Here is a 16,806-nt window from a genome sequence, read left to right on the forward strand (position 1 = left end):
TTTAGTTAATTAATAATTAGGTAAAAATATATTAAGACACAAAAATAAAGTTTTCAAAACACCACTTTTTAAGATAAGGATGCAAATCGTGGACTGTGTGGGCTTTGAGGGAACTTTCTCAATAACCAAGTTCCTGGCTAAATGCGTCAATTTAGCGGAAGGACGTGGTTAGGTTTTTCACATATATACCATAATTTTTAGGACTGAAGGCAGACTTTTTGACTTGCCGGGTGAACCTCTGCCCGTTTGTTTTCTCATTAGAAATACCTTGGACTTTGTCTTATAATCGTAAGTGTCTAAGTATCTTATTTATATTTTATTGTTGTTTTATTGAGACTTGTGGGCTACTTGGGACAGCCAGTCCCAGTAGCCAGAATATATCTGATTTTATTATATGGTAAATGAATAAAAGTATTGTATTTTAGACGAACTCTCTACGATCTATTTTTAACCTCTCGAACATACTCAGTCGGTACGCCTCTCTAGTTCGGTCATAGCCTAAGGCACGCTACCAAAGTTCAATTACCTTAGGGCCAGAGTTTATCTCCCCTATAAAGGGAGAATAAAGGCATCTACAACTACAACCCCCAAATACCTCAAATAACACTTCATAACAACTGGTGGTCGCTAGAAAAACTGGGTCGAGAAGGCTAAATACAAATAGTAGATTGAAATAAAATGGCATTACCAGAGGAAAAAATGACTTCCCTATCAACAGTACTTGAAATTGCAAAAATTATACCAGAATCTGCGGGAAATTCAGATGTAGATGAGTTCATCGAAAAATTAAAAATTTTCGACGAACTAACAGAATTGTACGAAGATAAGGTCAAAGAGCAATGCGTTGCAGCCAGATTAAAGGGAAGCGCCCTTAAACATTTTGAGGCAATTAAGTAAAAAGAGCTCAAGGACATCAGTACTCTAATTGAATCTTTTAAAACAAGATTCATTGAGACAAGCATCTCAAAGAGGCTAAGAACAGAGGTAGTCACATTCGATACCTCAACTAGTATCAGGGAATATGCAGACAAAATTTGTAGATCCGTGTGTTTACAATTAGAAAAAGGCGGAAATGACGAGACAGTACAGAAAGTACAACTACATACTTTTACCCAAGGGTTACCAAAAAAGTTATTAAGACTAATATTATCGCGAAAACCTTAAAATTTAGAGCAGGCTATAATACTAGTCGAAACAGAGGTAAAAATTGACGAGGCTATGAAAAAGTTTGACCAAATGTCAATAAATAACACAGGAGCCCTAGAAAGTAAAAAATATGAAAGGGGACAGAAGAGGATGAACTTTGAGGAGCCGAATCGTGAACCAAAAAGGCACGAGGAAGGCCAATCCTTCCCACCATGGACTGACCCCTCCCCATTTGACGACCAATCCCATGGTATTAGATCCTTAATGACTTGGAATACCAAGTATTACGGACACCCACCTCCTCCTCCTGGGGAAAATTATAGAGCAAATGGTGACAGGTCAAGAATATATAGAAATAGATGAAGACCCCACGAGAAAGGGCAAATTACCAAACAATATAGTAAAAGATTCCATTGCTATATTTGTGGCAAACCAAATCACTATGCGGCAGATTGCTGGCATAAAATACCCAAAGAAGGCCAGACGTACAAAACAAAACACCAGTTCAGAACACAGGGGGACAGAAATTTAGAAAGGCAGGGAAAAAATAATACTTGGCAAACACCTAATAATATTCCTGAATTTAGGCCTGGGAGGCGTAAGTTTAACGAGACCCAGGGTCAAAGTAGCAGCGCTGAATAAAACTGTGATATTCCCAGAAATTCTGTGCCAAACCGTGGGCTTTTAAATGGAGAAATCAGCCTGTAAGGGTTAACAGAGATGTTTCCTTATTAAGACCCCTATATAGTTTAGAATGTTGTGATAAAAATGCAAGTAATGATAAGCTATAAAGTCTGCGTGGTTTTAAAATTCAGCATCTTCAAAATTAACCATATTTACTAGATAAAGCTGCATCTAAATAAATAATTTGATAGAAAATCTTTCATATTTTTTCTACTTGTGTCAAAAATCGAGTCTGCAGGTGCCAAAATACCCTAACATCAGTGACAGGGCACAAGCTGACAATTTTGGGAGAATGTCCGCTAAAATTTAGTACAGGGGATAAAGAAATAACAGTAACAGTAATAATATGCAAGCAGCTACCATTTTCTTGTATTCTAGGAGTAGATGCCATCAGAAAATATGGGATTGTATGGGAGCCCATATCCAATACAATCATAATGAACCAGGCAAATGAAAGTAATAAGCAAATTTGCGTAACAACAAAAAAAGAAACTGAAGATTCGAATTTTAACCTAAAAATAAGCAGAAAAATCACAATAGAAGGGGGAACGACAGCTCACGTTCTAGCTATATTAAATGAAACAGAAGGAAAGGTTAAAACGATGGATGCCGTGATAGGGGGGGTACACCATAAAAGAATACCCAATGATTTTCGTGGAAAATCAAGTTATAAAAATTGAAAATGGTATAACATACTTAAAACTATCAAATCTAAGCAATGATAAAATAAAACTAAACCAGGTAGAGTTTGGATCAGTAGAAAAGATTTCAAAGTCAGAAATAAAATCTATAAGCAGTCCAGGATTAAGCGTAAACTTCACTTCTAGCCACGAACATTGATCTTCATTAAAACCACAACCACAAGAAGAGTATGGAATGACGAAAACGGATTTTTTGCAACAATTTGATTTAAAACATTTACCGGAAAACGTAAAAACTAGGGTGGAAAATATTCTTTGGGATTTTAAATGGACTTTTGCAAGATACAAATCAGATTACGGATTAAATCACTTAATCACGCACAAGATATCAACAGAGGGCCCTCCAATCAAAAAGTCACCGTATAAAACACCTTATCATTTAAAGCCATGTCTAGAAAGCCAAATAAAAGAAATCGAAGATCAGGGTATAATTAAAGAAAGCATTAGTGATTGGTGCTTTCCATAAGTGATAGTCAGAAAAAAAGATAGTACCTGGAAATTATGAATAGACTTAAGAGCACTAAATGCCGTCACGGTTAAAGACGTAATGAAGTTACCAAGAATTGGTTTGATTTTAGATGCGTTTGGGTGTTCAAAATATTACACTAGTTTTGATTTAATAGCAGGATATTGGCAAATCGCTTTAGATGCAGAAAATAAGCATAAGGCTACTGTAATCTTAGAGGTAGGCATAGTCTTCACATTTCAACGTATTACATTTAACTTATCATTTCGTCCAAATTGTTTTTGTCACTTAATCAATTTGGTATTAAAAAAGATATCGAACCAGGAAGAAAAAAATAAGCTTTAGATTATTTAAATGATGTAATTCTGTTTAATGAAAACTTGGAAGACCAATTGGTTGGACTTAGAAAAATACTGGAAAAGTTTGAAAAAGCAGGCTTAAAATTAAAACCAGAAAAGTTAAAAATAGTCGTTTCAAAATTAGTATTTCTTGGACACCTGTTAAACCAAGGTACTATTTCACCAAATCCAGAAAAATTTACACTCATCGAAAATTTACAGCCTCCTAAAGATAAAAAAAGCTGCAGATCAGTTTGTGGGCTATTAAGCTATTTTAGACGATATATTAAAAATTATGACACAATAGCACAACCTTTGACGAACCTATTAAAGAAATCAGGTAAATTCGAATGTCCAGAGGACGCAAAACAAGCGCTAAATGAAATAAAAAGGCAACTATTACTGGCACCAATACTTAAATTACCAGATTTGTCACAAGACTTCTGTTTGCAAACAGATGCTTCGGGGTATGGTATCGGGGCCATATTAATAAACATTTATTCTGAGGGTGGATAAACAATAGCTCAATCCACCAATAGGTGACTGACTGAATCAGAAAAAAAAATACTCAACAGTCAAAAGTGAGTGTTTGGTAGTTATAGTTTTTACACAAAATTTTTGACAATTTTACTTGGAAAAAAAATTATATTAAGGGTAAAACAAAAATCATTAGTTTGGCTACATACGATGCAAAATACTTCAGCCCGGCTGTCACGGTGGATACTGCGTCTGCAAGCATATTCATATACTCCAATATATATAAAGGGTCATACAAATATTTTACCAGACTATTTATCACAAAATCCAGGTAAAAAGTAAAATATGATAGCAACCATCTAGAACGAACTGGAAGGGATAGAACTATTGTCTAATGAAAATATTTCAAAACATCAAAATAAAGACAATTTTTGTTTAGCAATGAAATCCTTTTTATCAAAAGGAACGGAACTGCCAGAGCACTATAAACATTTTTTAAAGGACCAAGATAATTTTGATCTGGACGAAAGTAAAAATCTTCTAGTAAGATACCATAGGCCATCGCAAGAATATAGAAAAAAAGACTTAAAAATTATTCCAGTGATTCCAAAATCTCTGGAAAGAGAAGTTTTACAGATGACACATGCAACAATTGGCTGTCACATGGGAGAAGCAAAAACTATGGGGAGACTGAAGGGAATTTTTTATTATCCAAAAATGTACTCAAAAGTAAAAGCTTTTATACAAAGCTGCCAAGAGTGCGCCAAACAAAAGTCGCCACCAAAGTCCCCTAGGGCTGAATTAGGTCAATACCCCACCCCTTCAGGGCTAGGAGGAATAATGTCAAGAGACGTTTGGGGATCAGGGGGAAGTTTACCAGTTTCCAGGAAAGGAAACAGGTGTGTACTCACCATAGTAGACCATTTTAATTCATATTTATACGCTTTTCCAATTAAAGATGAAAAGACAAAAACCATTGCGAAAGTTTTGGTAAATCGTTTATTTTTGGAACACGGGGTTATCCCTAGAGTTTTACTTAGCGACAATGGACCATGTTTTAGAGCCAAATTATTAGACGAAATTACAGAATATCTGGGGTTCAAACGATGGTTTATCTCGTCTTACCTTGCAGCAGCCAATGGAAAGGTTGAACGTAAACATAGGGAATTAGCTTACATGCTGGGAATACATGCAAGAGAGAAAATAAAAATTGGGATGAACATTTACCATTTGTAGTCTTTGCAATAAATACGGCTTTTTCACGTACCTTAAAAGAAACCCTATTTTTTTGCAACACATAAGAGATCCCAGAATTTGTTTAAATGAAATAGAAAATGACAGAATATATTACAACTTAGACCAATATAAACAAAAATGGTGATGCGAATGAAAAAAGCTATGGAACAAGTTAAAGACAATCTGGAAGATGCGAAAACAGAACAAAAAGAAAAATATGACAGGACACGCAAAAATAGAAAGAATTACTGTCTATGAGATTTGGTTTATGTTCAAAAAACGAGCCTGGAATGAAAAAAAAGTTAAAACCGAAATGGGACGCAACTTATAGAATTACAAAATTTCTACCAAATAACTTAATATATGTTCTAAAACATTAGCATAAGGAAAAAGAAGAAGTAATACACAATAATAGAATAAAAAACGGATATTTTTCAAAACCGTGGAAAAAAGAGCCTATAATTTCACAAGAAGAAATATAAGAAACGATCTCATCAGTAAATACTAAAAGAGCCTATGAATTTTATGACAATTTTAACGACCACAACAATTGGGAGGGAGAAGTGGAAAAAATACTTAGCAAAATCGTGGCTACAAACTCTTCACAATAAACAAGAAAAAAAAGAAAAGTTCAATATACATCGGATACAAGCGATGTAAGCGACATAGAAGAGCCTCAAACACAACCTACTGGTTTAAGACAAAATAAACCAGAGGTTAAATCCAAAGAGGAAGAAAAATTGGAAGAAACCAAAGAATTATCTGATTTTTATACGCTAGACTCACCTACAGTCGTAGCGCAAAAATGGCTTTTGGAACAAACGCGAGCTAACAGAATGTGACACAGAAAATTCTTCGACAGAAAGCGATATAGCTAAACCTGGGCCATCGTCAAGAAAACCTTCTTTGAGAGAAAAATTATGGAGAACAGTGAAGAAACCAAAGGGGCAGGAAGAAGTTCCTTCGTCAGCAGCACAAGTCGCTATAACACTCCTGAAGAAGGCCAAAAAGCAAGAGAAACAGCGATTAAAGAGATTTGAAGAGGCAACAAAACAGCACTCGGACTCAGAGCCTTGTAAACCACACTATAGAAATCCCGGAAAAACTTGCGAATATTATAAAGAAGAAAAGCAAAAATTTGGAGTCCAAAACTCGGACCAGGAAACGGAGAAAGGCAGAACAAGCACAGCGCCTAGCAGATTAATATTGGAATAAAACAATAATAGCAAAAAAAAAAAAAATTAAATAAAAATCAAACGAGTATAAAAGCCACTAAAGAAATATCTATTATGAACGTCACATTCCAACGCCAAATTATTATTTCCGATCGGAAGTGACATAGTAGGTTCCTGCAACAAATTTTGTTTCCAATATGAGATAAGCCTTCAGGAGCGGTGAAATGTCAAATTGACAAAACGAATTAGGCTTCAATTCAGAGAAAAAGGAAAATAAGTAAGGCCACGTAACTTTTAAATGGGTGTAGTAAACCTAATAAAATTATAAATATTTAGAATCAGCATTAAAATGCGATTCTTTTGATATGCATATTGAAAAAAAAAAAAAATTTTCGGGGGGGGGGGGGGGTAAATAAAAAAAAAACGAAGGAGGATGGTTTACTGAAATAGGGTCATTGAAAGCTAGCAAATTTGGAGTTGAGCTCAACCACGGCTGGCCTCTCGTTGTTAAGTACATGCAATGCATCTACTGACCTTTGAAACTCTGAGGTGACACTTTCAGTCGAATTTGAAAAATTAGTTTTGAAGAATTTTAAAATAATTATAATGGGAAAAACAGCAAGAGCTTACATTATGTGGCCACTACATGTACAAGCTGGCTGTAATCTTATTATAATTAGTTATAGTCTAAAAGAATATTTTTTCTATTAGTTACAAATGGTAAAGAGAAAAAAAAAGAAATTTTAAAGAAGAGATATAAAGGTTTAAGCAAAACTGAGAATAAGCTTAGAAACAAAAAGAGTGCTAGGTAAAGGAAACGAAAAGCGAAAAAAATAAATAAATAAATAAAATAAATTATAACCTAAAAACTTACCAGAAGGTAAAAGCCAAGGACAAAATCCATTAAAAATAAGCCAAAAATTAACCCCATCGTCACAAGCAAACCACAGTTCATAGATCAAGGTAATAATTTTAACTCTAGCGATGTATTGGATCTGAGAAAACGAATTGGCACAGGAGATCCCTAGTTTAAACAATTGGCTTTCACCTGTGCCAACCCAAACACCCAAATCCCAAGCCGTCGAACCTTTGACAGAAACTAAATACATCCACTTTTTATTTAAAATATAACGTTTCACAACAGCAAAAAGTTTCAGCAATGAGCAAATTCATTCTTGTAATTCTCCCAAATTCAAGCTTATCAGTAAATCGCAGACTGCGGAACAACGCATTCAAAGCTATTCAGCCTTGCCAATGAGATTATTTTCTTTCTTTTTTTGGCAAAAAGGATCGTAATTAAATCTAGAATAAAATTTGAAACCAGTATATGGTGAACATTCAATATTTATAAACAAATGGGGGCCAAAACTTCTGCGAAAAACTTAAATAAAAATGGTCTAAAAATCAACTAAGAAACACAATACTTTTGGAACACTAACACTTTTGGACGGAGAAACTTAAATAATTTCAAAATAATACAGGTTGCGACAATAGACACCCCCCCCCCCCCTTAAAAACAAGGAGATAATGAAATTGACCGAAGAATGGCAATCGGCGTAAAAACTTGTAAAAGCTGTTGAATAAAACAGGAAACATATAAATATAGGCTTAGAAAATACCTATTGAACTGAAAAAGCTGGCAAAAATTTGAAAAAACCGCTTAGGCTTCACTGAAGTAAATAAAAAAAAAAAAAAAAAAAATACAAGTTGAAAAAATAGCCAGACGGAAGTGAATTAAAAGAAATTGGGTGAAAAATGAACACAAGTTGAAGTCGAAATTTAAGGCAAGACAACTTAAAGTTGGGAAGTTAAAGCGAAAACAGTTATGTTCGCTTATTTCTTAAAAAAAAAAAAAAAAAAAAAAAAAAAAAACTACTGTACGTAAAAAAAAAGAAGAAATATGGAGATAAGGAAGTATTCCTTGGAAAAGAACCACCTATTTAATAAAGGGAAGAGCCTATGGGAAGATTTTAGCTACAAATAAAAAGTGTAGATATACATAATATATTGTTGTGTCTCGTGTTCTTAATAAACCTATTAGATTGAACAGAATCACAAGGAAAACTGCTGTTGAGCCTACCAGACGCTTTTTATGGTGATCAAGCACCAAATAGACATTACTGAGGTGAGGGCACAACAAGAAGGTAAAATTCAGAAAATTCCATCTCAAGCTTTTTCAAACTGATTCTCAAACAACAAATTTAGCTTTTGTTGAATGTAGTTTTGAAAAAAAAAGATATATATTCTTTTGTAAAAGGACCAACCTTGGATATGTGAATTAATACAGATAAACCTAGTATTATGCAAAAAAAACTTGTCTCAGGTTTTTGACAACCCTTGAGCACACGTAACTGCTTTAATGAGCACACGTAGCGCGTAGCGCATAGACGTAGTGTGATATTTTTTTGCGCATCATAGCGCATAGAACTATAATTATATTTGTAAACTCGTGTTACTAAGAAATGAACAGTAAATCCCTCCCCGGAAAAAAAGACTTACTTAGCCGGAAGTGGAAAGAACCACTTATTATAAAGGCTTATTAACCTGAACTTGGGGATATTTCATAACTGCTTTAATGATTATGGGATTGATTACATATGTTTTTAAATATTGGTATTATAGGAAACATCAAACCCCAGAGGGAAGGATGTAAGAACCCCTGTCTGCACGAAACCATAATCTCTCGCAAAGAAATTAATTAATTTCAAAAAAAAAAGAACTTTTATCTGCAATCGCAGACAACGGTTGGCACTACGAGTACATAAATATGAGAATAAAGGAGTACGATAAATAGTGAAGCGAGTTCTTTGCTATGACAGTAGTAATACTTTTGATTGTAATTAAATTGGTATTTTGAGCGTTTTGTTAATTGAAAAAAAGAGTTATAACACATTTTAGTGTTCCTTTTTGAGAAATTTACTTTAAGGAAAATGCTTTGTGTATATTTAAATTACTATATAGTGTTTTAAAATAACTTTTAAAACTTTAACCAACTGTATTTTTTGGTAAATGTTGTATCTAAGTTCAGTGGCTTAACACTGCTTGTGTAAGTTTACTGCACATTGCTTGTATATATGCTGTGTTTTTAATTTATTTTAAATTTTAGCTAGTAACGCAATGTTAGATCTGAATGTCTGACCTCGAGTCCAAATATTAATATTTTATAAATAATCAGTTATAAGTAAATAATCAGTTTAGTATTTAAGTTTGAAAGAATAATCCAGCAAGGGATATAATGCTTCAATTTAAGCGGGATATTATTTTTGGAGTGATTAAAAAAAGTGGAGAAAGAAATTAAAGTAATTAACTTTCGAATGTATTGATATATACGAAAATATGAGGTTTAATATGGTATTTTAAGTGTTTAATAATTAATACTAATTTTAATATGTAAAGAATATAAATACAATTAAAATAAACCAGAAACGGAATGTTTCTATTTTAGCGGCACATTGTGTTTAAAAAACGACTAAGAAAATAATTAGCCTCTTACTGAACAAAAAAAATTATTTGTATATATTAGTGTGTGATTTTTTTCTTATGTATACAAACGTTAATGCTTTGTTTGTGAGCTGATATCAATTTTTTTCTTTAGATCACAGACCTAGTTTTTTTATACAACCTATTTTTGGTAAATTTTTGCCGATATCAACCAAAGTTGGATGCAACTTCAGCCAATTTTGGTTCATGTATGATGCTAATATCAACCAATTTCTGGTGCATTGCAAGAGCTTGTAGTTAGTATCTCCCAAGATAATCTTTCTATCCTGGACCGATACGTTTACCTTGTCCGAAATCAACGTCAACAGAATCCAATAATAAGTGAGAATTTACTGCTAATTTATTGACTGAAAGTGAAGCTAAATCAGTAATCTTCATTGCTTAAGATGTATAAGCAAATGGCTTATAGCCTAAACATTCATTAAGTTAATGTAAAATGTGAAGAAAATGTAAAGTGTTGTGTTTAAAGAAATCTGTGGTTACAAAACAAATTGTTATATGTAATTCACCCAAGGCATTTATAAAACGAAATATAAACGGAAATATCAACCACACGGTAATATCAACCACGAAATATCAACCACATCACACAGATAAATTAAATTATTAATGGGAATTAAATTAAAAAAAAAAAAAATCATAAAACTTTTCTAATAAAAATCTAATTTAAGCAAAACCACTAATATTATGTTTAAGCCACTTGGGGTCAAGTAAAACAGAAGATGCATATGAAGAGGGTAAAAGAGCAATTGTCAGTCCTAGAGACAGAGAAAGACAAACAAGGATGAATTTCAAATTGAAATCCTTCGACAAAAAAAAAGAACATGGCCAATATTGGACCAGAAACATGACCCTAAGGAAACCCATTGAGGGTAGATTCACATAATGACCCAAAGATGGCAGCATAATAGCTTTAAACTAAATTAAGCTGTTTTAAAAGTAATATATTGAGAATTGGGACAATTCTTCTTTAAATGGGGAGTATTGTGGTAAAGCTTTCTAATTTAGTTAATTATTAATTGGGTAAAAATATATTAAGACGCAAAAACAAAGTTTCAAAATACCACTTTTTAAGATAAGGATACAAATCGTGGAATGTGTGGGATCGAGGGAACTTGCTCAATAACCAAGTTCCTGGCTAAATGCGTCAATTTACCGGAAGGACGTGGTTAGGTTTTTCATATATATATACCCCGATTTTTGGGACTGAAGGCAGACTTTTTGACTTGCCAGGTGAACCTCTGCCCGTTTGTTTTCTCATTAGAAATACCTTGGACTTTGTCTTATAGTCGTAAGTGTCTAAGTATCATATTTATATTTTATTGTTGTTTTATTGAGACTTGTGGGCTACTTTGGACAGCCAGTCCCAGTAGCCAGAATATATCTGATTTTATTATATGGTAAATGAATAAAAGTATTGTATTTTAGACGAACTCTCTACGATCTATTTTTAGCCTCTCGAACATACTCAGTCGGTACGCCTCATTAGTTCGGTCATAGCCTAAGGCATGCTACCAAAGTTCAATTACCTTAGGGCCAGAGTTTATCTCCCCTATAAAGGGAGAATAAAGGCATCTACGACTACAACCCCCAAATACCACAAATAAAGCTTCACAACATAGGTATATTTCATTAGGATTGAGCGTCAGAGAAAGATATTAGAAGGATATTAGGTCGGTGGTATATCATGCAAGTACCCTCGGTACAAACATGAATCTGACTGAAATAAATGCTGCTCAAGTTCCAAACAAAGCAATGGCGCTTCGAAAGGCAGTAAAATATTTGTGAAATGTTTTCTACAGGAATTATTAACACATAGTTTTTAACTTTTTGTACCTGTTTGACTGATCGCATGTCAAACAACAAGTTGAATGAAAAATGTGTTTTTTCCCATTTTCTAGGACTATAATGTAGGAAAGGTTGATGGCTAGGGCATGTTTTACCGATGAAGGAAGACAAATTGCCGAAAATTATGCTTTTTGGTAATCCATCTGGGGCCAAAGGAAAAGGAGGTTGTCCTTGAATGGGAAGAGGTCATAAGGAAAGATTAAAAGAAAAGTGGAACTTCATGCGAGAGGGCAATGGGCGAAGTCTTGAATAGATTGGGATGGAAGTAGGCCTACATTGCTGTGTTGACCTCAAGGGACTTGGTCCTGCAGTTAGTTGTTAGCAATATTGCAGTTAAATAAAATATTTTTTTTTTAATTTTCAAGGATTATTCTAGTATCAGTTGATAAATCAATTTTTTTTTAGTAATCCCCCCCCAAAAAAAATGTATTTTACATAACTATATGTTCGTGTTTTTTTTATAAAAATTCTGTTTTTGATTTTCGTATGCAAGACGATAATAATAACATTTTCTACTACAGAGCTATAGATAAGTGATTATGTTTTTAAATTTTTTTTTGTTACTTATGAAAGGTTTTTAAATACATCGATTTCCTTTAAAATGAGCCATTAAACAGCTCGCTATGATTTTCGAGTGCCCCAACAGCTGCACCGAAAAAAAAAACCCGAAAAAACAAACCTGCTGTCCATGCAGAATATCGTGGTTGTAACCACTTTTTTTTATTTTCAAACCAATAAATTTTCCTTGTTTTTCAAGCCAAGGTACAGTTAATTTCCTATATAAGGATTTTTGATAGTGCGGTTCTAACAGTGTACTTCGTTTTTTGATCTGATTCTAGTTTTAGGGGTTATGAGCTCTTGGATTTTTTACTATAGGGTGTGATCGTCTCTTACTAGGCGTCTAGCTAGGTGTATAGAAAAATGTGGTTCTATCCCACTTTCTAGGACTAAAATATAGGAAAGGTTGGTGGCTAGTGCATGTTTTACCGATAAAGGAAGACAAACTGAAGAAACCTATGCTTTTTAGTAATCCATCTGGGGCCAAAGGAAAAGGAGGTTGTCCTTGAATGGGAAGAGGTCATAAGGAAGGATTTAAAGAAAAGGGGAACTTCATGGGAGAGGGCAATGGATGAAGCCTTGAATAAATTGGGATAGAAGTACATGGCTGTGTTGACCTTAAGTGGCTTGGCCCTGCAGTAAGTTGTTTGCAATATAAGTAGAAATAGTAAGTTCTAGACGGTTACAGGTTTAAAATCCCTTCTACTCTTACAAAAAACCGCCCCAAACAGCAAAGCTTCATTAGTCAATTTCGTTAATTTTGGCATGGCAAAGAAAGTGTTTAAAGTAAAAGCCTGGTTACCCTCAAGTATGGGTTTGCTCTTGGAAGCAAAGGGGTGAGAAAGGGGTGATGTGACATCATAAATGCTGGTAAGGATAGAGTTGGCCTAAGAATTGCGCGGCAGGCAAATTTTGGCGAAGCTAAACGATGAAAGCTTGATTCAATAAATAGCTATTCTAGCAGGCTGCACGTAGAAATTAGGGTTTTCCTTCAGTAAATACATGTAGTCAGTTTTAGGGTTAGTGCCGTCAATGCATGGAAATTTAGAAAGGGGTAAAATGAATTTTAATAAATCTAGTGGAAACATAGGTATCGTTTATGGCAATTTTTGGGTGAAAATACCCAAAAACATATTTAAAATAAAAATAAGACCCAAAAAAGGTAGTATTACCTAGAGCTGAAAAAATTTAAGGACACCTGCCCTCTCACGTCAAAACCACATAACTAACGCTAATTTTTAGTATGCCGTTCATTTATATATTCAGTATACTATTCACCTAGATATTTTATTTAACCCTATCTCTTTACATCTTTTTTTCTTCTGTTGAACATTTTTTCTTATCTTGTTTTTCTTATTTGTATCTTTTCTTTTGTGATTATTTGTTGCATTTATGTGAATATACGTCAATTAAATTCCTTCAGTTTATCGATTTCATTCAATATTTCATTCCTCCTGGTTTCTAGGATTTCATTCCTCCTGTTTCTTGCTTGTTTTCACTAGTTATCCCATCTTTTTGTGATTTTAGTCTTTTATTATTTTAGTTTGGTTTGCTTGGTGTTGGGTACAGTAATATACTGGGTTACAATTCAATTTATTGAGTTCATAATAAAATACATTATTTAAGTACACTACTAGATTTATGAAAATTAAGACTAGACATGTATGTCCATGCACTAGAAGTGTACGTTTTTCAAAGACTAAGATTATTTTAATACTTATATTTTCTCTTACTCAAAATATGTGTTTTGTCTTTTTATCCAATTAGCCATGGCTTGATGGCAACTTGATTTTAATTCAAAAACCCACAACGCAATTTTTGAATTAAAATAAAGTTGTTATTTTTTCCTTTAGAGCCGGCCACTTTGTATCGAAGAAGTTGTCGTAGAAACTTCGAAAAGGGCTCATTCAATTGGAATTTGGAGTGGCTTGTGCCCCTTTTAATAGTCGAAAGTGATTGGAAGGCGACTAACACCCCTTCCACCCCCAACATTTCCCGAAATACATCCAATGAAAATTTTGAGATAGCCATTTTGTTCAGCGTAGTTGATTTCCAGATAGAAATTTGGTTTTTGAGGAGGAAGCTCCCCAACAGCGCTCAAGGCAAGGGTTGTAAGTTATGCCCTGGGTGCATATAAGGTTTTTATAGAAGGCGTTGTCGTAAAACTTCAAAAAAGGTTCATTCGATTGGAAATTCAAAGGGCTAGTACCCTTTTTAATAGTCGAAAATGATTGGAGGGCATCTATCCCCCTCTCACGCCAACCTTTTTCTCAAAGACATCCAATCACAGATTTGAGATAGCCATTTTATTCAACGTAGTTTTAAGTTCTAGAAATTAGGTCTTTAAGGATGAAATCCCCCCCCCCCCACAGCCCTCAGGGCAAGATTGTAAGTTATGCCCTGCGGGTATATAAGGTTTTTATAGAACGCATTGTCGCAGAAACTTCAAAAACGGCTCATTCGATTGGAAATTGAAATGGCTAGTGCCCTTTTTAATAGTCGAAAGTGATTAGAAGGCAGCTAACCCTTTCCACGCCCACCATTTCCCCAAACACATCCAATAAAAATTTTAAAATGCAATTTTGTTCCACGCAGTTCAAAGTTTAGGAAATTATACCTTTGAGCAGGACACTCCTCCCCCCCCCCCCACATACGTCAGTGCAAGGGTTATAATTCATGCCCTTGGGGCATCTAAGGTTTTTATTGAAATCTCTGTCGTTGAAACTTGAAAAGGGCTCATTCGATTGGAAATTCAAAGGGCTAGTGCCCTTTTTAATAGAAGAAAGTGATTTTAGGGCAACTAACCCCCCTCTCACGCCCATCTTTTCCCCAAACACATTCAATCAACATTTTTAGATAACCATTTTATTCAACGTAGCTGAAAGTTTTGGAAATTGGGTCCTTAAGGATGACAATCCCTCCCCACCACAGTCCTCAGGGCAAGGGTTGTAAGTTATGCCCTTGGGGTATATAAGGTTTTTATTGAAAGCGATGTCGTAGAAACTTCAAAAGTGCTCATTCAATTGGAAATTGAAAGGGCTAGTGCCTTTTTTAATAGTTGAAAGTGATTGGATAGCGACTAAGACACCTCTCACGCCCACCATTTTCAATCACACAACCAATTAAAATTTTGAGATATCCATTTTGTTCAACGTAGTTTAAAGTTCTGGAAATTAGGTCTCTTAGGATGATAACCCCCCTCAGAGCCCTCAGTGCAAGGGTTGTAAGTTGTGACCTGGGGACATGTATGGCTTATATAGAAAGTTGTTGTAGAAATTTGAAAAAAACTCATTTGATTGGAAATTGAAATTGCCCTTTTTAATAGTCGAAAGTGAGTGGAGAATAATAAACCCCACTCTCACGCCCACCTTTTCCCCAAAAACATTCAATCAAAGTTTAGAGATAACCATTGTGTTAAACGTAGTTGAAAATTCTAGAAATTATGTATTTAAGGATGACAAACCCCCCAGAGCCCCAAGGGCCAAGGTTGTAAGTTACGCCCCGTGGGCATATAAGGTTTTTATAGATAGAATTGTCGTAAAACTTCAAAAGGGGCTCATTCAATTGGAAATTGAGAGGGTTAGTACCCTTTTTAATAGTCGAACGTGATTGGAAGGTAACTAACCACTCTCTCACGCCAACCATTCCTCCAAACACATACAATCAAAATTTTCAGATAGCCATTTTGTTCAAAACGTAGTAGAAAGTTCTGGAAATTAGGTCATTGAGAATGACAACATACCCCCCCCTCCAGCCCTCAGGGAAAGGGTCTTAAGCTATGCCCTGTGAGCATATAAGGTTTTTATAGAAAGCGTTGTCATAGAAACTTCAAAAGGGCTCATTTGATTGGAAATTGAAAGGGCTAGTGCCATTTATTTATTTAAGGTTGTAAGTTATGCCCTGTGGGCATATAGGGTTTTTATAGATAGAATTTTCGTAAAACTTCAAAAGGGGCTCATTCAATTGGAAATTGAGAGGGCTAGTGCCCTTTTTAATAGTCGAAAATGATTGGAGGGTAACTAACCACCCTCTTACGCCCAACATTACCCCCAAAACATCTAATCAAAGTTTTCAGGTAGCTATTTTGCTCAACGTGGTAGAAAGTTTTTGAAATTAGGTCTTTCATAATGACACCCCCTCCCCCTCCAGCACTCCGGGCAAGGGTTGGAAGTTATGCCCTATGAAAGTGTTGTCGTAGAAATTTGAAAAGGGCTCATTCGATTGGAAATTGAAAGGGCTAGTGCCATTTATAATAGTTGAAAGTGATTGGAGAGCAACTAACCCTCCTCTCACACCCACCATTTCCCCAAACACATCTAATCAAAATTTCGAGATAGCCATTTTGTTTAACGTAGTTGAAAGTTCTGGAAATTAGGTCTTAGAGGATGACAACTACGCTAAAAGCCCTTAGGGTAAGGGTTGTAATTTATGCCCTGGAGGCATATAAGGTGTTTATAGAAAGCGTGTTCGTTTTAAAAAGGGCACATTCGATTGGAAATTGAAAGGCCTAGTGCCCTTTTTAATAGTCGAAAGTGATTGGAAGGCTTGACATTTTTATAGTAAAGATCAATGTATAATGTATTATCTTTGTTGTTGTTGTTGTTTAGACCAGGGCACTTCGTATCGAAAGAGTTGTCGTGGGAACTTCGAAAAGGGCTCAATTGATTGAAAATACA

Source organism: Artemia sp. Qi Xiang Cuo, chromosome 7, assembly GCF_049724085.1.
Source record: "Artemia sp. Qi Xiang Cuo chromosome 7, ASM4972408v1, whole genome shotgun sequence".
NCBI classification, from domain to species: Eukaryota; Metazoa; Arthropoda; class Branchiopoda; order Anostraca; family Artemiidae; genus Artemia; species Artemia sp. Qi Xiang Cuo.